This window comes from Pristiophorus japonicus, chromosome 12 (genome assembly GCF_044704955.1).
Source record: "Pristiophorus japonicus isolate sPriJap1 chromosome 12, sPriJap1.hap1, whole genome shotgun sequence".
Taxonomy (NCBI): domain Eukaryota; kingdom Metazoa; phylum Chordata; class Chondrichthyes; family Pristiophoridae; genus Pristiophorus; species Pristiophorus japonicus.
This window is the reverse complement of record NC_091988.1, coordinates 182,018,909-182,046,097: the sequence shown is the minus strand read 5'-3', so window position 1 is coordinate 182,046,097 and position 27,189 is coordinate 182,018,909. Positions and strand designations below refer to the sequence as shown.

The 27,189-nt window shown below is 45.6% G+C and overlaps 1 protein-coding gene and 1 long non-coding RNA gene across 4 annotated transcripts in view; one reads left to right on the top strand and one right to left on the bottom strand.

Annotated features, from left to right (window-relative positions):
• The window catches only part of LOC139277581 (disks large-associated protein 4-like), a 487,044-nt gene that overhangs the window by 309,129 nt on the left and 150,726 nt on the right, over positions 1 to 27,189 (bottom strand). The window lies entirely within an intron of this gene.
• Positions 27,125 to 27,189, top strand: part of LOC139277582 (uncharacterized) — a 39,291-nt gene continuing 39,226 nt past the window's right edge. Inside the window, exon 1 of the long non-coding RNA XR_011596112.1 lies at positions 27,125 to 27,166. This is a non-coding gene — a long non-coding RNA (uncharacterized lncRNA). The remainder of the gene's footprint in view (positions 27,167 to 27,189) is intronic.

Genomic DNA, 27,189 nt, shown 5'->3' with positions numbered 1-27,189 from the left:
CTGGCACCCAAGAGAGGTTGCCAGGCTGCCTGTTGACGGTCCGGTCAAACCCGGGGGCATACGACAAAATAAAACATACTGGCCGCCGCGCTGCCATGGCTCACGGACTGAAAGCAAGATGCACCGACAGAAAAAGCTGTCAGGGGCACCACGCTGCGGGTTAAAGATTTTTGCAGCTAAATTTCACGGGGGGTGCAATGGAGGTGCGGGAAATTGGCGTTGCTCCCTTTTATGACGCACTTAGGACCGGTCGGCAGAAAAATCCCCGAGCTAAATTTCGCTGGCGACGGCCATTGGACTGGAAGTCGGCGGCCGCTTGACCGCTGCCTCTGGCGGTAAGAGGCCTTTTTGAGAAGCTGAATTTAGGCCCCCTTGTCTTCATATTACAAAAAAGGACATGAAAGCCCTGGAGAAAGTGCAAAAAAAGATTTACAAGGATGATATCAGAACTGAGAGGATACAACTATCAGGAAAGACTGAACAAGCCGGGGCTCCTTTCTCTAGAAAAGAGAAGGCTAAGAGGTGACCTGATAGAGGTCTTTAAAATTATGGAGGCATTCGATAGGGTAGCCATGGAGAAGATGTTTCCAGTTGTGGGGGTGTCTAAAACTAGGGACCATAAGTATGATAGTCATTAATAAATTCATGGGAAACTACTTTACTCAGAGAGTGGTGACAATGTGAAATTCGCTAGCACTTGGGGTGGTTGAGGCAACCAGCATTTAAGGGGAAGCTGGATAAGTAAATAAGGGAGAACCCTATGTTTAAAGGGTGAGATAAAGTAAGGTGGGAGGAAGCTCCTGTGGAGCATAAAGACCGGCATAAACCTGTTGGGGCGAATTACTTGTTTCTGGGCTTTGAATACTATGTAATTCCATGTAAAATAAGAACCTGGGAATTACAAGGCTATGAATATGACATTGGTTATAGAGAAGCAGCTGGAAATTAATATACAGGATGTGACTTATGATCACTCGGAGAAACACAGACTTAGAGGGGAAATCATTGAGGTGTATAAAATAATGAAAGGATTTAATACGGGAAGGTGGGATAGGTTATATGGGATGGATCGGGATGGGAGGACTGGAGGACACATATATAAAATCTGTAGCCGGTTAAGTTAGATGCATTTATTTAAATGCACGAAGCATTTATTTTTGCAAAGTCATCGTCCTCTAGAACAATCTACAGAAACAACAACAACTTGCATTTATAGAGCACCTTGAGAGTAGTAAAATATCCCAAGGTATTTCACAGGAGCGTTATCAGACAAAATTTGACACAGCCACATAAAGAGATAATAGGGCAGGTGACTAAAAACTTGATCAAAGAGGTAGGTTTTAAGGACCCACTTAAAGGAGGCAAGGTAGAGAGGCAGAAAGATTGGGGGGGTGGGGGGCGGTGGATTCCAGAGCTTACGTTTGTTACCCTAAGAATAAAGACGTCTTACTGCAATTATATAGGGCACTGGTGAGATCACACCTGGAGTATTGTGTACAGTTTTCCTTAGCTAAGGATGTACTTTACATAGAGGGAGTGCAACGAAAGTTCACCAGACTCGAGTCCTGGAATGGTGGGGGGCGGGGGGTGGGGGTGTGGAGGCGGGTGTTGAGTACATTAGGCCTATATTCCTTAGAGTTTATAAGAATGAGAGATGATCTCATTAAAACATATAAAATTCTTACAAGGCTTTACAGGGTAGATGCAGGGAGGATGTTTCCCCTGTCTGGGGAGTCTAGAACCAGCGGTTACAGTCATAAGTATAAGGGGACTGCTATTTAGGACTGAGACGAGGAGAAATTTCTTCACTTTGTGAATCTTTGGAATTCTCTACTTCAGAGGACTGTGGAAGCTCAGTTGTTCAGTATATTCAAGACAGAGATCAATAAGATATTTGGATATTAAGTGAATCAAAGAATATGGGGATAGCGCAGACAAGTGGAGATGAGGTAGAAGATCAGCCATGATCTTACTGAATGGCAGAGCAGACTCAAGGGGCCAAACGGCCTACTCCTGCTCCTATTTCTTGTGTTCTTATGCTACAGTCCCTTAAGGGTGAGTTGCTAGTTAGCTGGAATTTTAAGGAGCTTTGGGAGCTGAAATTCATCGTTCCCAAAAGGACGACTGCCGCAGGGGTTTGGGCGGCCGATCGAAAAAAATTGATCAGCCACCGCGGACGGGTACTTTGCCCTCACGGAGCCATATTCAGCTCAGGGGGGGGGATTTGAGCGGTGCTCACTTCCACCGGAAATGGCGGGGTGAAGCCGAAGTCATGAACTCATTGAATGGCGGTGCAGGCTCGAAGGGCCGAATGGCCTACTCCTGCACCTATTTTCTATGTTTCTAAAGGAGGGTAACAATAAGCAGCGGGCGGGCCACAAGAAAAAGGCCACCACAGCGATTGTCAACGACAAAAAGGTAGGACTTCTTCAGGCAGTGCCCCCATGAGATATTTGAGTCGGTGCTTGAATGCAACACCGCTGGAGTTTTCCCACGATTGGGGACCTTTGGTAGGGAAATAGTTTTATTAATTTTAGTGCTTTTATTTTAGATTCCATCATCCGCAATATTTAGCTTTTCATATTGTTTTATTAATTATTAGTGTTTTAATGTCATATTCCATCATCCGCAGTATTTAGCTTTTCATATAGTTTTATTAGTTGTTTTGGCTCTATTAAACCTGCTGAGTGCTGCTCAGAGGTTTGCACATACTTTTGTACAACTTTCAGGTCTGACTCTTTAGTGGAGTCCTGTGGGCTGCAGAGACCTGCTTGGCAGGGTTCACCCTGAGGATGGGAGGAGTGTTGGGAGGGTGACACCTGGTACACCTGGTCAGAAGCAAGGCGGCATGCAGGAGAAGGTGTCGCCATCAGCACCGTGCAGAGAGGCAGTGGGCAAGGGAGGCAACAGCCATAATTCTTTCATTCTGCGCCGGATCAGTGTGTCCGCCGTTTTCACCGGCCCGAATCAGGATTGCAGTTGGCTGCTTGGGGACAAGGGATATCCTCTGTCCACTTAGCTGCTCACTCCTCTGTGGAACCCCAGGACAGCACCAGAGCATGCATACAATGACGCTCATTGTGCCACCAGATGCATCATCGAGCAGTGCATAGGCATCCTTAAGCAGAGGTTCCGGTGCCTGGACCACTCTGGTGGCACCTTGCAGTACTCTCCTCAATGGTCTTCATAATCATCATAGTCTACTGCATGTTGCAGCCTGGCCATCATGAGGGGACAGCTGCTGGAGGTTGAGCCAGCAGTACCACCTGAGGAGGAGGAGGAAGAGGAGGAGGCACAAGAGGAGGAGGAGGATCCCTATCGCCTCTGAACTAGGAGGCGCGACCGATTGCCACCCTGGAAGGGCCGGGTGCAGACTGGCCAGCACCCTCCTGGGAGGGTGCATCCTCACATATGTGGAGGTGCCTGACACCTCCCCTGCAATCTCCCTCCATGCATTATGTACTGCCTGTCTGCCAGGTCTTCCCACGTCAGGAAACGGTATTCATCTTCTGTCCTCCACACTGTCCATCAGTGTCTCCAGCTCCATATCAGTGAACCTGTTGGCTCTCCTTGCACCTCTTATGCCAGCCATCCTTCCAACCTCCTTCCACCCTCAGGGCCCTGCTGCAAACCCTGGCCTTTTTAACAGCTGGCTCTATAGAAACCCTTACCTGCATGCTGAATTTCTCAGTGGTGATGACGCTCAAATTAAGACAGCCACACCGCTGAAAAAAGCATTTTGGAAGGGTTCATTAGCGCTGGAACCCATTTGTTCACCTTTGGAGCTGAATATGGGGTGGCCCAGCTAATGGCCACAAAAAGGTGGGGGGAGCACCAGCTTTCCAGCGGGACTGAATTTCGGGCCCATGGGCTCCTGCACGTGTCTCACTTGAATGATCTGGGGAATCAGGGAGGAATTTCCCAGAGTTTTTCCTGAATTGGTTGCAATTATTTGCCCTCTAGCTTTTTGCAGCTCACACAAGATTGCTTTGTTAGAGAGTGGGTCAGTGGTGCAGATGTTTCCAGATGGGATAGGCCTAAAGGTCTTTTCCTGCCCTACCCTTTGTGCAAAACAACTTCCCGAGTCCTCTGTTGCAATAAACTTTAAAAAAAAACACACATCACAGTGCTGGGATGGCACGTCATCTTGATGTATTAATGTCCTTTGCAGAAATAGACATGGGTTTCTCCCCACTTGCGATTCTAGATTTTACAACAACAACTTGTATTTATATAGCACCTTTAATGCAGTGAAACATCCCAAGGCTCTTCACAGGAGTATTATGAGATTTTAAAAAATTGGACACCGAGCCGCATAAGTCAAAATTAGCGCAGGTGACCAAAAGCTTGGTCAAAGAGGTATGCTTTAAGGAGCGTCTTCAAGGAGGAAAGAGATGTAGAATGGTCAGGAAGGGATAAAAAGAAAAGGAAAGAGAGGGAAAAGTGGAAGAGTATTGAATGGCTTGGGTCCGGAGCGGCAGACAGTGCGCACGTGAATGGACAGGGGAACTGCTCAGGTTACATCGGCCGTCATCTCATCTGGGAGAGATGCAAATCGAAGGTCTGGATTGAAAATCATAACACTATAGCAGACTTCTCAGTGGTCAACAAAAGATCATTTTTTAAGTATCAATATGCAGGACACTGCTGAGCTACGTTATTGCAGTCACGTAGGTCCCAATATGACAAACTGCACATTGGATTGCAGACAAAATTTTGGGAAATATTAGCGTTCTGCCCAGACAATGCAAAAATAAAGTATTACCGCACTTCCATGCATGACATCATATAACTGGTTATAACACACTTCTACCTATTGTTTGTAGTGAAATACATTTCTGAAGCTACAAATAAGGATAAATGGAAAGATTTAGAAGTGAGTTTTTAAATGCATTGCAACTTCTCTGGGGTAGAAATTCGTCTTTAGGTGATAGCGGTAAAAATACCGTTAAAAATACCGCTATTTTTTAAAGGCAAAAAATTGGCAAAAAAATGCGCCCGATCGTAAAAATCGGCGTTGCTCGAGGATTCGCGGTGGAAACCGCGATCCTCGCCAACTTTAGTCCAAGGCCAATTACTGCTAAAAAGACAGCCCCTGGGAGGGGGGAAAACGCACAAAAGAAAATTGAAAAAACAAAAAATTAAAAAAAATCACAAAACATTTTCAAGACCCTTCGATAAATAATCGCTGCAAAAATAATTTTAAATAAAAATTTGGGCTCAATTGTCCCCGCTTTTTTTGGCCTAAATTTAAAAATCCAAGTTTCCCCAAAGATTGTGCACCAGCGTAACTCAGTTAGTTACGATTTTTTTAGGTTTGGTTTTTTTTGCTTCATAGGGGGGCGTAACCTGATGTCTGTGCCAGTTTTTCACATTTATGCAAGTTTGGTCAACTTACATTTCATTTAGGACAGCATATGTGACCACACCCAAAAAACTTCCTGGGCACTTAATAAAAACCAGCACACATCACAAAATCAGTGCAGAAAGACGCCATTGCTTTTATGCTAAGTTTTGGAGGGAGTCAAGAACACATTAAATATTCATCATCAAGCTTAACTTTTTCCAATTGAAAACACAGAAAATGTAAGTTTCATGCAATTCTTTAATTTTGCATTTAAAAAAAAAAGTGCCACGCTACCACCAAACGTCTCCAAACCGGACTCAAGGGTCAGAGCGTCGGTCAGCAGAATCGGTCCCTCACCCGGACACAGGGGCTTGGGCTCAAAAGAAGCCTGGGGGTGGGGCGTGGGGAGGGATGTAGAAGCCGAACTGAAGGGATGAGAACCCTTACACGATGCAGCAAGCAGCATCAAATGAAGCCGGGGGTGTTACCCGATCTAAGCAAGCCTATTGCGCATGCTCAGGCCTGGGGGCGGTCCATACTAGCGCGTCGACCTTGAGGAGACAACAGAGAAGCTTGTCCTGCCTGCTGTTTTGAGCTGCTTGCAAAGGTACAATTTAATCATGGGGGCAATACTGACAATGCCATAGGTTGTGAAAGCCTTCTGCATGATGGTGCTATGGAGGAGACAATTGATTCGACGTCAGTGCATGAGGAACCTCAGAGCACGTAGGATGATGGGTAGGAGGCCTTACTCATGTCGGGTATATCGAGAGAGGCGTTCATACCTGCACCTGAGTGATGCTGACTGTGTGAGAAGGCTGTGTTTCCGCAAAGACTTTGTAACTGAGATCTGAGAGTTAGTAAAAGCAGACCTGCAACCTAGAAGCGTCAGGAGGACTGCTTTGTCAGTTGAAGTGAAGGTTACAGCTGCACTTTCATTCTATGCATCTGGATCATTTTAGGCCGCACCTGGGGATGTGTGTGTCATTTCTCAACATGCAACACATATCTGCATTCGGCAGGTGACTGCTGCACTGTAAGCCCGGAGGAATGACTACATAAAGTTCCCCATGATCACCCAGGCAATGCATGAAAGGGCTGTGGTCTTCTCTAGGATTGCTGGCTTCCCAAAGGTACAGGGCTGCATTGATTGTACCCACATCGCCTTGCGAGCACCTTTGGAGGATTCTGAGATGTACAGGAACAGAAAAGACTTACACTCCGATAATGTGCAGCTCATGTGTGACGACATGCATCGCATTATGTCAGTTGATGCAAGATACCCTGGGAGCACCCATGATGCATTCATCCTATGCAAGAGTATTATAGCTGCCATGTTTCAGCAGCAGCCAGAAGGGCAGAGCTGGCTACTGGGAGATAAAGGGTACGGCCTCGCCACCTGGCTCATGAAGCCCCAACGCGTAACCTGAACGGAAGCTGAGTGGGAATACAACATGTTGCACATTGCAATGTGCAGCATAATAGAGAGGACCATTGGTATCTTGAAACAGTGTTTCCGATGCCTGGCCCATTCCGGAAGCTACAGGCAATACTCCCCTGAGATTGTCGGTCAGTTCACTGCTGTGTTCTGCATGCTGCATATCTTAGCCATCATGAAGTAGTAGAAGACCCACCTGAAGTGAGAATGACTGATGATAAGGAGGAAGATGTCAATGACGAGTAGGAGGAGGAGGTCGAGGAAAAGGAAGCCATGTAACTAACTGAATCCGGAGCACAACAGCGGAGGAGGGCGGGCCGTCGTGCCCCTTTAATGATTGCTCAAGCCTTGCACCAGCAGCTCATCCGTGAACACTTTGCTGCCTGAAGGCTCAGCGACAACTATTCCAAATGGATCATGTTCACTGTTTGGACCTGTTCCGTAATGTTGTGTTGTGTTCATGGAACAACTAATGGAAATGATTCAGTAATAATTCAAAATATATTTTATTCAAAAGTTTAACAAACACTTGTTTGTACTTAATTTAACTTTAATAAAAATATTCTTGTATCAAATGTTAAAGTTTTCAGTTAAAATCACGTACAAACCTTAAGATCACTTACAAACTTTTAAACTTGTAAATTTACATCACTTACAAAAAACTTTTCATTTGAGAACAGTTACAACAGTAACAACAAAACAACAGCAAAGAAAGGCTGCACCCATCTCTTCTAAAACCGCCCGCTGTATTTGGTCTTGTTGACTCCACCTCTGCCCGCAGGCGGTGGTGCAGCGTTTCTCGGGTGGGTACCAAGCTCATTCTTTTGAATATCTCAGGTAATGCGCACTTCTTGATGGGGGGTGGGAGGGGGGTGGCGGGAGGTGGGGTGGGAGGGAAGGCGGGAATGTCGAGGGCCCGGCTTGCGCCTCTGGTCTAGGAATTGGAGCGGCTATGGCAGTTGATTCTGTCAATGGGCGCGGGGTCTGGGCGTGTTCTCTTATTGCAGCAGCTAACTCCAGCATTCCCTCCTTCACATTCCCTGGCAGTGTCTCAACTACCTGCAACATTCCCACCCTCATGTTTACTGACAGCGCATCAGTTACCTTCGACATTCCCTCCCTCATGTGCACCAACATTGTATCAGCTGCCTGAGACATATCCTCCCTCATGTTCCTGGATAGTGTTCCCATTTCTCGTGAGAGTGTTGTTACTTCTCCCGACAGTCCCGCTATCTCATCACCCACTCCACTGACGGTGTCCAGGTGCGATCGTGTAAGGTCAATGCTCTCCGCATTCATTGCCATCATCCGAACCACATCTGTTAGATCCTGCTCCTCAGGAGAGTGCTGTTGAGCTCTCCTTCTCCTCTTCCTCCTGGGTGTGGCTCACTGCATCCCACTGGGACCCACAGTCTCAGACGGTGGGGCCCTGGGTGTGCCTCGATGCACCCCACTGGAATCCCCTGCTTCAGTAGGAAACCATGGAATGTCCCAACAACACGTACCACTCAGGAAAGGGGCTGGCAGCTCAATGGGCAGCACCTGCACCTCCTCCGGTGTGAGTACAACAGTGGAGGCTTCATCCATCACCTCCCCCACCCCCCCATGCTCTTGGTCTGGAAGGTGGGATTGGAAGATGGTCTCCTCTTCAGGCTTGTCCGCGTCTGAATCTTCTTATACATTGTCAGGGCTGGCCTCAAGTTCTGCAAAATATAACAGAACAGACAAGTAGTTAGCAGCAGAGGAGGGGGCAGGGTGGGTGGCATGAGTAGGCTCACACAGCGCAGGCAGCAGCCTGATTTGAAGAACCACTGAAGTGTAACTGACGGAGACAGCCCCATGAACCGAAGCATGGCTAGCCTGTACAGTATTTAACATTTAGCAAAGCCAGACTGTGGAATTTGCAGGACTTACCCACTCCCTCGAGTGTGGGCCCAGCTTGTGCAGTGGTGGTTACTTTTCTCCAGGCAGGACCCATCAAAGCAAGTGTGTCAGTGGGTGCAGATTTGCCAGGCCTCCTCCTGTTCGAGTTCTTTCCCTTTTGTTGTGTGCCACCTTCCACTGCAAAGTTGAAAATATAACTTTTTAGAGAGGGTGTCTTTCTGCTGGGTGGGACATACAGATGGTCACATTTACAATTGCAATTCCAGTGAATAAATGAAAATATTACTTACACTAACTACTTGACCAACGTCCTGCTACTTCTTTTTGCACTGGCAATCTTCTGCAAGTTGGTTGTTCCTGCATTTCTTCATTTCTTTCGGTGAAACTTTTATGTGACCTCTGCTGGTATCCAGCTCGTGCCATCTGGCCTCAATCACAGTAACTAGTGCCTCCACTTCCTCTTGTAAGAAATTCTTGCTCCTTGAGCTGCGTTACATCCTGTATTGCAGCTCCGATTTTTCCAATGAGAATGAAAGTTCTCACACACGACTGGCTCTTTAAAAATGGCCGAATGCAAACCGGGAGCTGTACTGAACATGCGTGCCCATAGCGATCACGTCAAAAACATCTTTTTTTTCTTGCGCATGCACAGAAAGGGGGCATCGTTTTTTCGGCGCAGATATTAGGCTCCACCCCCCCGAAACTAAAGACCAGGCTGCGTGGCGCCAATTTCAAAAAATAGAACGGGGAAACTTGCTACTTATTTTTTTGGAGTAGTCGGGGCCAAAAAAATAAGTAGCAATTCTCTGGCGTAACTCTGGCGTAACTCTGGCAATACGCCAAAAAACGGCACTGGAGAAAATTGAGCACATAAAAGGTGGTCTGCTTTTCAGCGATATTTCTAAACCACCGGCCCACAACTTTGGCCAATTTAGGTGAACACCTTTTTCCGTGAAAAAAGGCAAAATGTCGCCGAAGGAATGGGTGGAAGGCTGGCCAATTTTTATGTTGTAACAGAATTTTAACAGTGCATAAGTTGTGAACCATTTATCTAACCTTAGAAATAGAGAAACAGTTTTCAACATTGATAATTGCAGCGATGTTCTTCACTGGAGTTCTGTACTGTAAAACTAAAATATCCTAAACTAAAGTATTTCTCATCAAGAGAAAATTGGCTCCCTTAAGTTCCTTGCTGATTCTTGGACAGATTTATTTTTTAAATCTCTGCAGGATCTCTGCGTGACTCAGGGCCCATAGTTGGATACTGATGATATTACTCCTTGTTGCCTGGTTAGTATTGCATTTTCTCCACTGCTTTTACAATGGCAGGATGATATAAAATTAACGATGGGTACTTGGTTAATATTTTTGCGATTAGATTTCGAATCAAGGACCCCTAATTGGGAAAATGACTTTGAGCATGCAGAGAGATTGTGAAATGCTTAACAAATTAATTGGAACTCTTTGAAGATGTAACAAAATTGATGGATGGCAATAATGTAACACTGCAAGTTATTCCCTCTTAAGTACTGTCTCCCACCCTTTCAAAACAGCTGTAATCACTCCTTTCTCATAAAACCCACCCTTGACCCCTCCCTGTCCTTGCAAACCACTACCCCAACTCTTTTTCCTCTTCAAGGACTTGAATGGTTTGTCACCTCCCAGATCGGTGCCCATTTTACCCGCAACTCTCCAGGCCAGTTTCCATCCCTGCCACAGCATGGATGTAGCACGGTCGACAACACCATCTTCCTCGAAATGCCTCTCCTCCATTGTCCAGCTCAGTGGTTCTGTCCTTGTTTAGTTCCACTCTTATCTATCAAATCATAGCTTCTCCAGTAATAGCTTCCATTCCTGTCACTGTACTGTTACCGCTGCAATTCCCCAAGGATCTATCCTTGGTCTTCTCCTCTTCCTCATCTACAAGCTGCCCCCTTGGTGACATCATCTGAAAACATGGTGTCAGCTTTCATATGTACACTGACAACAGCCAGCTCTACCCCTCCACCGTCTCCCTCGACCCCTCTACTGCCTCTCCACTCTTAGACTGTGAACTGTGCCCCAGAACCATACCTTAGCAAGCCTTTTATAGAAGAAAGGGGTATGAGAGAGAATAGCTCATCCTTAATGCTTGTATCAAACTTACATTTAATTTGCTATGTGAGTAGGTTAATACTTTAAATATGGATAGTTTGCTTTATAAACTCCGACTGATAATATTTTAAACATATGTGTAAAGTCCTTACACAATACCACAAATCCATACGAGGCACACTCTATGGACAAGGTCACTCCATGGCCAGAACCTTTATTCACAGGACCAAGAAGTGATGACCCTGCGTGGGACCTCCCTTTATATACCTGGGTGACCAGGTGAGGAGTGTCTCCCACAAGTTCACCCCCTGTGGTCAAGGTGTGCATTTCTTACGTATGTACAGTATTGCAGTTTTGTTCCATAAAGGTTACATAAATGACATCACCTCCCCCTCAACATCTTATTGGGATCATAGGTTAAGTCTCTCGGGTGGTCTGCGCTCTCTCGTGGAGTGTCGCAGTTGAGGCTCTGGTTGTTGAGCCTTGGTATGCGTGTCTGTCACCTGTGGTAATTCCGGCCTGTCCGGGCTGGCTGCAGGGACTGTGCATGCTGCTGAATGTTCTTGTTGCTCGTTCACTGGCGGTGGTGTGAATACCATCTCATGATCTTCCTCAGGTTCCTCAGTGTCCATGCTGAACCTTTTTTTTTACTTGGTCCAGATGCTTACGGCATATCTGCCCATTGTTAAGTTTAACCACTATGACCCTATTCCCCTCTTTGTCTATTACAGTACCCTCAAGCCATTTGGGCCCCAAAGCGTGATTGAGAACAAATACAGGGTCATCAATTTCTATACATCTCCCCCTTGAATTTCGGTCATGGTACTCGTTTTGGGACTGGCGCTTGCCCTCAACAATGTCGGACAGGACTGGATGAATGAGGGACAGCCGAGTTTTGAGTGTTCGTTTCATGAGTTGCTCCGTGGGCAGGACCCCCGTGAGCGAGTGCGGTCGGGACCTATAGGCCAGCAGGAGGTGTGATAGACGGCATTGAAGGGAGGGTCGTTGAATCCGGAGCATGCCCTGTTTTATGATTTGGACCGCACGTTCCGCCTGGCCATTGGAGGCCGGCTTGAATGGTGCTGTCCTGACATGGTTAATGCCATTACCCGACATGAATTCCCGGAATTCGTAGCTTGTGAAACATGGGCCATTATTGCTAACAAGGATGTCCGGCAAGCCGTGGGTCGCAAAGACCGCGCGCAGACTCTCCATGGTGGTGGATGTCGTGCACGAATTCAAAATGATGCACTCGATCCATTTCGAGTACGCATCAACCACAATGAGAAACATTTTTCCCATGAACGGCCCCGCTTAGTCTACGTGAATATGTGACCATGGCCTGGTGGGCCAGGGCCATGGGCTGAGCGGGGCCTCCCTGGGGGCATTCCCAGCTGGGCACAAGTCGTGCACCTGCGAATACAGTGTTCCAGGTCTGAATCAATTCCCTGCCACCATACATGTGACTGGGCAATGGTCTTCATCAGCATGATGCCTGGGTGCTCGCTGTGGAGTTCCCTGATGAATGCTTCCCTGCCCCTCTGGGGCATGACTACCCGGCTTTCCCATGGTAGGCAGTCGGCTTGGATGGAGAGCTCATCCATCCGCCTGCGAAACGATCTGACCTCCTCAGGGCATGTTCCGTGTGCGGGCGCCCAATCCCCAGTCAGGACACATTTCTTAATCAAGGATAGGAGGGCATCTCTGTTTGTCCAGATTTTGATCTGGTGGGCTGTGATGGGGGAGCCTGCGCTGTCAAAGGCATCGACAGCCATGACCATCTCAGCGCTTTGCTCCGCTGCCCCCTCGGTGGTGGCCAGTGGAAGCCTGCTGAGCGAGTCAGTGCAGTTTTCAGTGCCGGGCCGGTGCTGGATGGTGCAGTCCTATGCAGCGGGCGTGAGAGCCCATCGCTGTATGCGGGCTGACGCATTGGCATTGACGGCCTTGCTGTCTGACAGCAGGGATGTTAACGGCTTGTGGTCCGTTTCTAATTTGAACCTCCTGCCAAAAAGGTACTGATGCATCTTTTTCACCCCATCAACACATGCGAGTGCTTCCTTCTCAACCATCCCATATCCCCGTTCAGCTTGAGAGAGCGACCTGGAGGCATAAGCCACAGGTTGGAGTTGGCCCTCAGTGTTACCCTGCTGCAACACGCACCCAACCCCATAGGACGATGCATCACATGTCAGAACCAATTTCTTACGGGGGTCGTACAGGGTCAACAACTTATTTGAACAAAGTAGGTTCCGCGCCCGATTGAAAGCCCGTTCCTGACAGTCCCCCCAAAACCAATCACAACCCTTACGCAGGAGCACGTGTAGCGGCTCCAACAATGTGCTTAAGTTCAGCAGAAAATTCCCAAAATAGTTCAAGAGTCCCAGAAATGAACGCAACTCCAATGTGTTGCAGAGACTGGGCGCTCGTCGAATCACTCTGCAGCAACCCTCCTGCCCAGAAACTCGACCTCGGGAGCCAAAAACACACACTTAGGCTTCTTGAGTCGCAGGCCTACCAGGTCCAGTCAGCGTAGCACCTCCTCCAGGTTGTGGAGGTGTTCCTCGGTGTCACGACCGGTGATGAGGATGTCGTTCTGAAATACGATTGTTCCAGGAATGGATTTAAGCAGGCTTTCCATGTTTCTTTGAAAAATCGCGGCCACTGATCGAATGCCAAATGGACATCTGTTGTAAACAAACAGTCCCTTGTGCGTGATGATGGTGGTCAGTAGTTTAGATTTGTCGGCCAGTTCCTGGGTCATGTAGGCTGAAGTGAGGTCCAACTTGGTGAACAGCTTTCCACCTGCTAGCGTGGCAAAAAGGTCCTCCGTTCTCGGGAGCGGGTATTGGTCTTGTAGGGACACCCGGTTGATAGTGGCCTTGTAGTTGCCACAGCTCTTGACCGAGCCATCCGCTTTTAGGACGGGAACGATGGGGCTTGCCCAGTCGCTGAATTCAATGGGCGAGATGATGCCCTCTCTCAGCAACCGGTCTAACTCACTCTCAATTTTCTCCCGCATCACATACGGCACAGCTCTGGCTTTGTGGTGCACTGGTCTGGCGTCCGGGGTGATGTGTATCACTACTTTGGTAACTTTGAACGTCCCGACGCCAGGTTGAAATAGTGACTCAAATTGCTGTAGGACCTGTGAGCATGAACTTCGCTCCACAGATGACATGGCGTGCACATCCCCCTATTTCCAGTTCATCTCGGCTAACCAGCTCCTTCCCAACAGTGCGGGACCATTGCTCGGGACAATCCAGAGTGGCAGCCAATTTACCGATCCATTGTGTGTGACCGCCAACATTGCACTGCCTAGCACCGGAATGATTTCTTTGGTGTACGTCTGTAATTGCGTCTCAATGCATTCTAGTTTGGGTCTGCTGGCTTTGAGTGGCCACAGCTTTTTGAATTGTTGTATATGCATGAGTGACTGTCTGGCCCCTGTGTCCAGCTCCATGCGTACAGGGATGCCGTTTAATAGGACTTTCATCATCATAGGTGGCATTTTGGTATATGAGCTGTGAATGTTTGCCACATGAACCCGCTGAACTTCAGCGTCCATTGATTTGCCCCAAGCGTCATCCTGCATCGCAGACCCCTCATCTGGTTCATCCGTCTCATAAATTACCTGGTTACAGGCTTTCTGCACACTCTGGCTAAATGGCCACTGAGGTTACGATTTCTGCAGATGAACTGTTGAAACCTGCAAGTCCTGGCAGAGTGTTTGCCCCCACACCTCCAGCATGAGCTGAGATTCCCATTGTTGTGAACAAAAGAGCTGTTGCATGGCATTCCTCACTGATTGTCCCTTTGACTGCTCTTGAGCAACATGTTAGTGGGTGTCAATGGCCCCATGCCGGGCCGCATTGTCCACTGGGGGGACGTAAATGTCCGTTCAGTCTGCCATTGTCTCTGTTGGAGACTTACTCTTGGGTCTATTGCTGCCTGCCCTTGCCTGCCTGCGGGGCTCTGTGTCGCGTTTATGATATTGACTTCCTGATCCATCGCCACATTGGGGGCAGAATCGCGCGTGTATATTATCTTGGTTTCCTCATCAACGCCGTCGCTTCCAAGGTCAAGTCCTTGATCTCAATTAGCTTTCTGAAAATCCCAGCATGACCGATGCCCTCAATAAAGAAATCCGTGAGCATCTCTCCCCTGCAGGTGTCTGTGAACTTACAGAGGCTGGCCAAGTGCTGGAGGTCCGCAACAAAATCCGGTATGCTCTGTCCTTCTCGACGTCGGTGTGTATAGAATCTGTGTCGGGCCATGTGTACGCTGCTTGCCGGTTTGAGGTGCTCACTGATTAGCTTGCTGAGCGCTTCGAAGGTTTTTTCCGTCGGCTTCTCGGGTGCTAGCAGATCTTTCATGAGCACGTAAGTCTTAGGTCCACAGCTGATCAGCAGATGAGCCCTTCGCTTGTCGGCCGCTGCGTCTCCCAGCCAGTCCTTCATGAAAAAACTCTGCTGGAGCCTCTCAATGAAATCGTCCCAGTCCTCACCAACACAGTACCGTTCATCTGTGCTGCCGGTGGCCATTCTCGTGGGTCGTTGATTCCCGTTTCTCGTCGCCACTGTAAAGTCCTTACACAATACCACAAATTCACACGAGGCACATTCTATGGACAAGGTCACTCCATGACCAGAACCTTTATTCACAGGACCAAGAAGTGATGACCCTGCGTGGGACCTCCCTTTATACACCTGGGTGACCAGGTGAGGAGTGTCTCCCACAAGTTCACCCCCTGTGGTCAAGGTGTGCATTTCTTACATATGTACAGTATTGCAGTGTTGTTACATAAAGGTTACATACATGACAATATATGTCTGTTATAAAAAGAAAAATTGTACCTTGGGATATACAAGTTAGAAATTGTTATAATTCAAAGCCATGGTGACACCGTGAGTTAGGACACTGCCTGGAATCGATGCCTGAATATATATGCCAAAATCTTCCCCCTGAAATGGCCGGTCATTTACCCATTGATTTTTCACAAATCAGGTAGCCTTTCTCAGTGATGAGGGTCATGGAAATGTCGCATCAGCTCAGTATGCAATGCTATTCTGACCTTGGAGTTAAGCCCCTATTCATAAAACGTCTGCAAATTCGTCAAAGTAAATTCTCAACTGCAAACATCGGTTGGATATTTTTTGTGCGTTTGAGTAGCTCATACATGATAGAATTGTGGAATCAGAGTCTCGGCTGGAGACTATTTGGTGAAAGCTATTGTAAGCAATTGTCTCACACAAACAGTGCTGCCCACTAAACATTGAGATTTCCAAATTGTCTACATAAAAAGCAGTATTACTGGTCTGCTTTACTTGAGGTCAGCTTCACACACCAAAAGGCAAAGCTATCTGTGTTACATTTCTCCATTTTCATCAGGCAAGCATGCCTTGTTATCTGAATTACCAGTTCAATGAAGCTGTATATGTGACCATCGGATTACTTGCCAATAACAAATTGATTGAAAACTATGTCATGAAAAACCCATTTCCAAACTCATTTTATTCCCAAAGATGCAGGATCTTCTGTTATAGATCATCTCTTGTGGCTTGTGATAATCTGGCATGGTGTCCTACTTCAATTATTTATGTCTACAATAGATGATTTGCAAACATCTTGGCTGATCTTTAGTCAAGTTGTGCTATGTCCTCTCTGAAGCATCTCAAAATGATGTTTCTGAAGGATGGCAATTGCAGAAACAAAGACAGGAAACCTTGATTAGTCAAGTTGTGATTCTTCTTTTTGTATATAGTCAAAGCATTTTACACACTTCAGCAAAGGAATTATACCATGTGGTCTGATATTGCTGCTGTTGCTACAATACAAATCACACTTTAAGAAAGCTGGCTGCAACACAACAGTCCAATAGAAGCTCCAGGTGATAGCTAACCCGGGAGTGCTTGCTGCTGCAAAGAGTTGCAAGAGAACAATTAAATCTCGTACTATCCTTCACATTCATGATCATAAAATACACTAATCAAATAAACTAAATCCGAGGAGACAGATATAGTGCAAGGCAGTGGTGAGAGATTGTTTCTGTGAGACGAGTTTACATGAATACACTCTCACACTGCGTCTTCCTCTTTGTAATTCTGCATTATTCTAGCTTTATTTTCTCATTCTCCTCCAAATTAGATTTCAATTGCATCTATGACAATTATGTATCTGTCTCTCTTTATCTCGATGGGTCTGTTTTCTGTCGCTGTTTAATTGAAAAATCAAAGCGAAGGGCATTAAAACAGACAGAAAACAGAGCTGATATGTAACCTGTAGTTTTGGCCCTTTCCTCACTATTCCCAGCTTTATGTCCTTTAAAAAAAAGTGATGTAAATATTTAGAAAGAAAGGAAAGACTTGCATTTATATAGCGCCTTTCGTGAACATCCCAAAGCGCTTTACAGCCAAAAAAAGTACTTTTGAAGTGTAGTCACTGTTGTAATGTGGGAAACAAGGCAGCCAATTTACGCACAGTAAACTCCCACAACAGCAATGTGATAAGGATCAGATAATCTGTTTATATTTTTAGTGATGTTGATTGTGGGATAAATATTGGCCAGCACTCGATACCTTTCAGAAATCATCTTACATGTTGTTAAGACCAACTGAGCTAGTTTAATCAGCTGTGAGTAGAAACCTGTGCTGTTATTCACTAATTGTTATGAACTGCGAGACGTAAAAAGACGAACATCAATCTAGTTTGCCTTCTACCAACCTGGTAGTCGCATGATACAACAGTAATTGAATGTAATATCTCCAAGTTTGCAGATGACACTAAGCTGGGTAGCAGTGCGAGCTGCGAGGACGATGCTAAGAGGCTGCAGGGGGACTTGGACAGGTTAGGTGAATGGGCAAATGCATGGCAGATGCAGTATAATGTGGATAAATATGAGACTATCCACTTTGGTGGCAAAAACAGGAAGGCAGATTATTATCTGTATGGTGACAGATTAGTAAAAGGGGAGGGACAACAAGACCTGGGTGTCATGATAGATCAGTCATTGAAGGTAGGTATGCAGGTACAGCAGGCAGTAAAGAAAGCAAATGGCATACTGGCCTTCATAGCGAGAGGATTTGAGTATAGGAACAGGGAGGTCTTACTGCAATTGTACTGGTCCTTGGTAAGACCACACCTTGAGTATTGTGTGCAGTTTTGGTCTCCTCATCGGAGGAAGGACGTGCTTGCTATTGAGGGAGTGCAGCGAAGGTTCACCAGACTGATTCCCGGGATGGCAGGACTGACATATGAGGAAAGACTGGATCAGCTCGGCTTATACTCACTGGAATTTAGAAGAATGAGAGGGGATCTCATGGAAACGTGTAAAATTCTGACGGGACTGGACAGGTTAGATGCAGGAAGAATGTTCCTGATGTTGGGGAAGTCCAGAACCAGGGGTCACAGTCTAAGGGGTAAGCCATATAGGATCGAGATGAGGAGAAACCTTTTCACCCAGAGAGTTGTGAACCTGTGGAATTCTCTGCCACAGAAAGTTGTTGAGTCCAGTTCGTTGGACATATTCAAAAGGGAGTTAGATGTGGCCCTGATGGCTAAAGGGATCAGGGGGTATGGAGAGAAAGCAGAAATGGGGTACTGAGGTTGAATGATCAGCCATGATCATATTGAATGGCGGTGCAGGCTCGAAGGGCCGAATGGCCTACTCCTGCACCTATTTTCTATGTTTCTATGGTAATGGAGTTGTTGATGAATCACAGCAATTAATCTCTATCAGTGAGTCTACAACAGAGCCAGACATGAGGCAAGGAAAACCCCAATAGTGGAGAGCTTTGGGACCCACAGGTTCAAAGTCACCTGCTCCTCCTGAGCATGCTACACTTACCATAAATAAATAAAAACAGAAAATGCTAGAAAGCCTCAGCAGGTCAATCAGTATCTGTAAAGAGAAAAGTTAGGTTAATGTTTTGACTGCGTACGCTTCCTCAAAATCGAAGACATTATACCTGTCTTTTCTTTTCACAGACCCTGACCGACTTGCTGCGTAATTTGAGCGTCTTCTATTGTTATTTCAGGTTTCCATTTGCAGTTTTTTTGTATATGTGAAAAGAGTTGGGGAGCATGATAGCAGCAGGCTGCACAGACATTTACATAGCTGTACAGTAGAGTCACTGTAAGTCGACCATCTGTGGGACTAGACAAATTGGTTGGCTTAGTGAGACTTCAGTCTTGTTATTCCCATCTCCTGAGACGAGCCCAAGGAGTCCAGATTCTTATTTACAATCCAATATTAACGAAAATACATTACTTACAGCACTTGCAGTCACAGCTGAGAGTAATGGTATCTGCTCCTCCAACACTGTGATATTTAAGTAGAAACTCTCTCTCAGATCTTTGATTCCTATCTAAGTGCAAATATTAACCAAATACATAAATAAATTGAAACTATAGTTTGAGAGTGATGCATTGCATCATTAGCAAGGGAATCATGCAATGATTTATTTCAGATTGAACATGGATATTAAAGTGTGGATAACAGTAACATATAAAATAGGGTACAACCTGTGGAGATAGTATTGCAATGTTGTAGCTCTGTTGCCCCAATAGCTGTAGATTGTCAAATGTGGAGATACAAACTTTACACATTCAATACTTTGATTTCCTATAGTTTCTTACTCTGCACAGCTGAAATAACATTCCTTGGTGCTACCGAACCAGTTAGCTAGCTGTTCAGTCTCTTGAGAGGCACAATATTAGCTTATTAAGGGTGAGTCCTGATTGGCCTAATAAACATTGCACTGAAGGAAAATGGGCATCAGCAACATTTCAAATCATTACCTTTTAAATTAAATATGGAGTGATTAAACATTCGTATTATCAACAGCCTGATTACAGTCGCTCAGGAGCATTTTCACCTTGTTAAATGCCTCTTTTGCAATTGTTATCCTTTTAACTTCTCCACGATTTCATTTACATGCTCTTTATCCGTATCATTCACTCTCTGGCCATTTTTGAAAAAAACTCCGTACTCCTTTTGTTTACCATATACGTTCTCTTAGAATTTCATTCAATCCACATTCCAAATCTTTCTGAGTTATCTTCTCAATTACCTCTTCTAATTTCTTCAATATCTATAATTAGTACTTTATCAATGGTAACCTTAGGTTGTTTTGCCATTGTCCACTGATCTTAATCCCTACCAGTTACCAAAAATGAACTCTTGTGTTGTTGGATAGGCTTCACAAATTCACTCAGGTTAATGCAGTCACGAGCATCATTGTGTTAGGTGCACAAAACTTTACTGTGATGATTAAGATGCACATGTTACTTTTGAGCACATTTTTAAAGTTTTGTCTCTTGATTGATATTCATAAACGATTCAATAAATGTAACTGTTGAAAATAAATACTATTACTGTTTAGATTTATCACTGGAGAGGAAGTGAAGCTTGACAAAAAATTTGTCCAGTAGACAAATTCAAAAGTGCGGTACTTTGATTTTATAATCAACATAGAAACATAGAAAATAGGTGCAGGAGTAGGACATTCGGCCCTTTGAGCCTGCACCACCATTCAACTTCAGTACCTCAATCCTGCTTTCTCTCCATACCCCTTGATCCCTTTAGCCGTAAGAGCCACATCTAACTCCCTTTTGAATATATCTAACGAACTGGCCTCAACAACTTTCTGTGGTAGAGAATTCCACGGGTTCTGCCAACAAATCTGCAGTGCTACTAAGTACCGTCAAACTTTTAATTTTCTGCTGAGCAAGAGGTAAAAATATGGCAATGGACAAAAGCACTGCATGCATCTCGATTCAAGTATTATTTAATAATTTTGTGTGTTCAGCAAAAAAATGTGGAGAGTCTTTTGAATTTATTGATCGAGAATACATTTTCTTCACATTTCAAACCCCTTGAAGAATGGCAATGCAGATTTCTTATGCTCATTGCACATTTGTAACACGTTCAGAGTAACAAACGTAAAACAAATCAGCCAAACAAAATAAAACAACCAGTTGGTTTGTTTGACTTTCTTTTCAATGCAATTTAGATGATATAGGATAAAGAAAACTTGGACTGGATTTTCGGCTTTGCTGATTTCAGTAATGGTGGCGGTAAAGTTTGCGCCCGGGAACAGTTTGCGCCTCAGTCATCAAAATTGGGCAGCTGTGCTCTGAGTATGGGGTGGAGCGCTAAGGGAGACATTGCAAACCTCTCTGAAGGCACTAGGCCGGCTGAGCAAGCAAAAATCCCGAGCTAAACAGCCGGCCCAGGAGCGCTCTGAGAGGCCTGGGGAGAAAAAAAACCCTGAAAAAAACCCACCAAAAACATTCCCAATATATAGCCCACGCCACCACAGCATAAATCATGAAAAAAAAAATTAAAAGAAAAAACAATCACACTTACCTGAGGTGGATATTACTTACCTCAGTGCAGCCAGTATAGGTTGGACCATCCGTTTTCACAGGCAGTCCCAGCAGGGTGCATTGCGGGTTGGACGGGACTCTAAAAGCCAGCCGGTGTCGCAACCAGGGGCGTTGTACACTTGCTCAACTCTTCCGGGCAGTACTGCTCCGCACCCCCACAAAGCCGGCCCTGAAAACCTCCGCGGGGCGCTGGAAGCTGGCCGGCCACCCAGAAGAGCTCACCGCTGCCAATTTATGTCAGCACTGATTCATTGACCAGGCCCCCCAAATAATGGCTATCAGTATGAAATGCTCCACAGTTGGCACGTATGAACAGGAGGTTAGTGTACAACAGCAGGAGCTTGCCAAGTTTTTGCCCTGCGGGGCGAAAACAGAGGTGGACATCACCGGAAAATCCAGCTCATTGAACTTATTCTGCATTGACTGTATGTGCAGTGTAGAGTCCCCATTTGTATGATGTTGCTGGGCTCCAAATACTGGGCTGGTGATGTCAAAAAAACATGGCACGTTCCTGCTGTTGTACATTAACCTCCTGTTCATACGTGCCAACTGTGGAGCATTTCATACTGATAGCCATTATTTTGGGGGCCTGGTCAATGAATCAGTGCTGACATAAATCAGCATGGACCAGACCACGCTCCCCTCAATCCTGCTCCTCCCCGCCTGCCTGCTAATGGACTACAGTAGGTCCCTCTTTCCTCTCAGCACTACCCCATGTGCTAATGGCAGGGATCGTCACGGACAGAATGGATGGAAATGAAAGAGGAAATAGTTGGCAATTAAGGGAAGGAAAATAGTTGGCCATAGTGTGGGAGGGAGAGTGACAGCATTAACTGAGAGAGAGTTGGGGGGGGGGGGTGGTGGCAAAGAGTGTGCCATCTTGAACTGGGGAGGGGGTAAAAGAGTGTCAGCATGAATTCTGGTGTGGAAGACGGGAAGGAGGAAAGGTTGATAGTTCTAACTGGGAAATCGAAGAAGAGTACCAGTCTATATGGATTGGAGAGGGAGAAGAATGCCAAGTTGAACTGAAGTAGAGGTTGGAAGCGAGAAGATTACCATTTTAACTGGGATGGTTGATGAAGACATCGGAATAGGAATTAGAAGTATTTTGTTCTTTAAATGGGACTGCAAAGGCTGGACTTTCAGCATTGGAATTGACAAAAAGACCCCAAGAAAAGCTCCAGCTGAGAAGTGGAAGGTGACCAGAGCAGCGAGTCTCATTCTCACCATTCAATGCACCGCTACCTAATGCCACAAAAAGATTCGTTATCGAACTAGAGCAGGCAAGGTAAGAGGAGCCAGCCACACTTTTCAAAAATGGACAGCGCTAAGATGAAAATGGATTTAATTTCTAGGTATGAGTCAAATTGTTCTTTTCATGAGGTTTTCAGTTTCTGACTCCTACGCTGTATACTGGAATCCTTACTCACCAGGTAAAGCCTTTCCTTTCCCATCTCTAGCTTACAAGAGAAACTGAAAGAGATATGGGAAAGAGAATATATGATTTAGTGGCAAATGAGATGATGCAGCAAAAGCAATTACAGATGCCTTTCAAAGCAGCCGATATGAAACCGCCCACTGATGAGTAGCATGGAATAGTTTGGAGCACAGTCAAAAGGTCTAAGTGCAGCATCATCATCATAGGTGGTCCCTCGTATCACGGATGACTTGTTTCCACGCCAAAAAGGGATGCGTTCACAGGTGTTTCAATGAAGGACCTAATATTCCAGGTGCCGAACTACATGTTGAAGGGTGGAAGATGCCTGTGCGTGGATTCTTTTAACGTGGTGGCTGTTGCACACCAGCCACCACACGGGCTTGACAGAGTGAGGTCTTGGTCCAGTGGCAAGGATTAACCAAGATGACTGGAGACCAGCTCTGCTGCACAGACCTAGTGCACACACATATTGTAGTGTGGGCTGGCCCATGTTGCCCCTGGACCTTCGCCTCCTCTGGGCCCCGAACTCACGCCTCTCCTGGGCCCCGATCATGTGCAGCCCGACCTGGCATTCAGCGCGGCGGCCCCGACCTGCAAGGACCATCAGCAGGTCGGAGACTTCAAAGGAGCATACCACTTCAAGGTACAGCGCATGCTGGAGAACGACGGCTGTGAAGAGGACGACTGGATTGGACGTCACAAAAATCCAGGTCGCTGATTGGAACGTGGGCAGGTACAGCAGGAACGGTGAGGCTGGGGTGCTGGAGTGCGAGTGATCTAAGTGCAGCAATGCTAATGCAACACACCGAAACCTCTTCAAACTATATTTAGCCAAACTGAATTACCTTATTATCATCTCCAGCAATGGATTAGCATGTGGCCACTCTGCTGTGATCATTCAGTTAATCCTTTAATCCTTTCACACTTGTTTTGTGACATTTATGCAGTTAGCGCCCTCTCTTTCTCTTTAATTTACCTCCTGACAGTAAATCAGTCTTTTTGAATTGCCTTGAGTTCCTTTTATTTCATCTCTACTCCTGATTCTTTGCACCTCATTGGTTTCCACGTAAGGCATCATGGTTTCGCCTGTTATGCAAAACATATGAATTAATCAGTGCCCTCTTCATTTGCTTAAAGCGAATATTTGTTTGAAAGAAAGACTTGCAATTATATAAGGCCCTTCACGACCTCAGGATATCCTAAAGCGGTTTAAAGCTAATACAATTGAGCAATTATTATTTTCCCATACATACTGCTACTTGGGAAACAGAAAAGGAAAACACAAGCCAAAGGTCTTGTAGAAATCCTGAGGCTGGAGAGGGTGGAAAGCTTGATTTCTGATAAGATGGGGGGTGAAGGAAGCAGATCCTGGTTATGCTTCCGACTGGTTTTCCTGGCCTGTTAAATTCTGGCCAAGACGGGGCTCACGTGAGTGAAACATCCACCGATCCCACATTTCAAAAGGGGCACGTCAGGCTTCCCTGGGAAATGCTGTCCTTTACAAACTTACACGGTTTCAGCAGAACTCACACCAGCTGAGTCTTACAGATAAGACAAGGGCCTAGAAATTCGTCTCGGCTGGTGGTGCAAAACGAGGGATATTGAATCGGCCGCCCATTATACACAGCGTCTGATTATCAGTTCCACTGTAGGCAATGGAATTGAATAATAGGCGCTGTGTATAATAATGCGAAACCAACTGTTTTACACTACCGCCCGAGATGATTTTCCCGACCAAGATCTCTGTAATTACATGCTTTGAATACTTATGGTGTGAAAGTTGCTTTACAGGCTCTTCTGATGACACTGTGGATGTATTCCTGAGATACACAAACCGAAAAGTTTCAATCCCCAATATGTGACACAATTATCCGCAAGCCATTTGCTCAGTATCAATCCAATATCCCTCGTTTTGCACCACCAGCCGAGACGAATTTCTAGGCCCTTGTCTTATCTGTAAGACTCAGCTGGTGTGAGTTCTGCTGAAAGCTCGGAGCAGAGAAAGCTCATGCTGCTTACTGTCCAGGAGACTCCCACTAAAATGTTTGTGTGGAAGCTTGGTTAGGATAGGTCAGTTGTGGCTTTATCTCCCCACCCCGCCCTCGCCAAGAATAATCTGCCAATACTCACAGCCCAGGCTCGCACACAAAGAATGGCGACTTGGGTGAGATGCTGAAGGCCTTTTAAGTTGCAGCCTAATGTAAGTCAACAGGTTCAGGGCTGGAGAAGACACAATGGAAAAAGAAAATTGCTAATAGGTGGAAATATAGATTTCCGAAGACTGATAAGACACTCATCCAAATTGGTGACCCTTCTAAAAAATGTAGCTTAGGCCATGAGATCATAAACAAATCCATTCAATGATTCTGCAGCTGCTTTCTTCCTCCCTTGTTGTAATCCCTTGTTTATAATAGCATCGGGAAGAGAAGGCAACTATACTCAGCTCCTTAGTTATCTTCAATATTAATGTTGCTGCAGGGCTCAGCTGGTCGGAGGGATATTGACTGCAGAAGCAGATAAACTGAGTGATCACTTTATTTCCTCGAGATGGGAGATTCTATCAATTGGCCTGCCTAAAAATTGACAAAAGAAAACCATACATTTTGCACAATGAATAACCTGCACCACTGAAAGTCAATCTCATGATGATTAAGAGTTTGAAGCAAGTGGACACCTTATCACAAAGCCCAGCCAGATATGATTCACTTTAATATCAAAGTGAGTATCTGTTCAGTCTGTGAAAACGAATGCCTAATCTGTTATGGAGGTAAACCTGGAGAAACATTTCTGAAGTTGCTTTCTGTTGAAAATAAATGAGCTGGCTCAGCTGGTAGAGATTTGGAGTCAAACAGCAGTAACTGGGTTTGAAAGTAGTTGTGGATTCTCATTGACAGAACCTGACCTACACTGATTAGACAGTTTGTTTCCCCTATCCTGTTTATCCTGCTGGAACCATTCAGAGATAGTAAATCTTTGATATAAAAACAGAAAGTGCTGAAATCTCAGCGGGTCAGGCAGCATCTGTGGAGAGGAAGCAGAGTTAATGTTTTGGGTCGATGATCCTTCATCAGAACTGGAGAGTGTTCTCTAATGGCGGTTGGTCATAATCCCACCATTCACATCCTATCTTGACTAAGGTTTTTCTAACTCCTGGCATTACCATTTGAATTTGGGCCAACATCCCTTTTGTCTCTCTAATCCCTCTTGTCTTCCAACCTATCACAGACCTTTCCTTTCAGTGCTTGTTAAGAATCTGTTCTTTTCGAACACTCTCCAGTTCTGACCAGTTCTTTAGTCTGGAAACATCTCTGGTCTGGCATCAGTCCCGGCATGGGTGGCGTCCTGCGTTGTTAATTGAGGTAAGCGGGCCGGGCAAGGAAAGGGAAAGGCTGGCGGTTGACTGAGGCGCCGAAGCTGGGCCTGGCTCCAGGTTCTCTCTCTCTTTCTCTCTTCCCCTGCCACCCGCTGCCTTCGCATCCATGGCTCAGCGGGAGGCTTGGGGCCTGGTCAGAGGCTTGGGGCTTGGCGTCTTGCGGCTCAGCTCTCTCTCTCCCCGCCCCGCCGCTTCTCTCCCCGCGCATGCGCAGAAAATGTCCGTGTCGTTTTCAGCAGCATTGTCACCAGTTGACCTCCCGTGGTTCGAGAAATTCTCTGGTCTGTCACCGGTCAGGTCCCAAGGGTGCTCTGTGGACCAGAGAGGTCCAACTGTACTTCAACAATACATAATCACGCTGTGAAGTTTCTTGTAAGTACCTTGATCAATACAGTTACTGAAGAAAGATGGAAAGTAGAAACTGAATATACCCATGGCATTGCAACTGCACAGAAATACAAAAGACTGCAATTCCAGAAAGGTTATGATCAATGGAAAAAAGGCATTTTCAAACGTAGTTTGAATTGTTAAAATCTGTCTGTAAGTTATCAAAAAGCTGAAATTTTAATAAGATGTCAGTTATACTGCTGAGATCAGAAACCACGGGGATATGGATTTTGAATTAAATATGCCAAATATTATGTGAGTGACATGATAATATTTGCTACCTTCATTTAAATTCCATTTTAAATTGTCCTTTACGACTTTGTTCATTTTAGTCTCAGGGAACAGTATTGTGGGTTTGCTTGCCAAAGACCATATGGAGACTACTGCAAGGCTGCAAAAAAAAAAGCTAAGCCATACTGTGACCAGATGGTTGTGACTATTTGTGATTTCCATTTAAGAAAACTGCATTGGTCACTTTTAAGTCTCTAATTGTTTTAGATAGTTAGAAAAAACAGTCTTCACCAGAAATGAGCACTCTTTGAGAATTTAGCCAAGCCAGTCAGAGCAGCCGCAGTTTGATGTAAAAGTCAGAGATGGCTCTCAGGAAACCACTGCAATCCTGTCCTGACATTAATCGGTGAAGGGTCAAAAAACAAGCTGTTAATAATCTGCTTTGCTCCAGAACTGAAGGCTGGCAGCTGTTTTATGGGACATTGTGTTCCCAATGTATCTTATCAAACTGAAACAAGCTATAAATGGCACAAGCATCAATCAGCATTTCATTTTTAACATCGAGCCCAATTCACATTCTGCACTCAGGTAAGACCAAATCAACAATGACG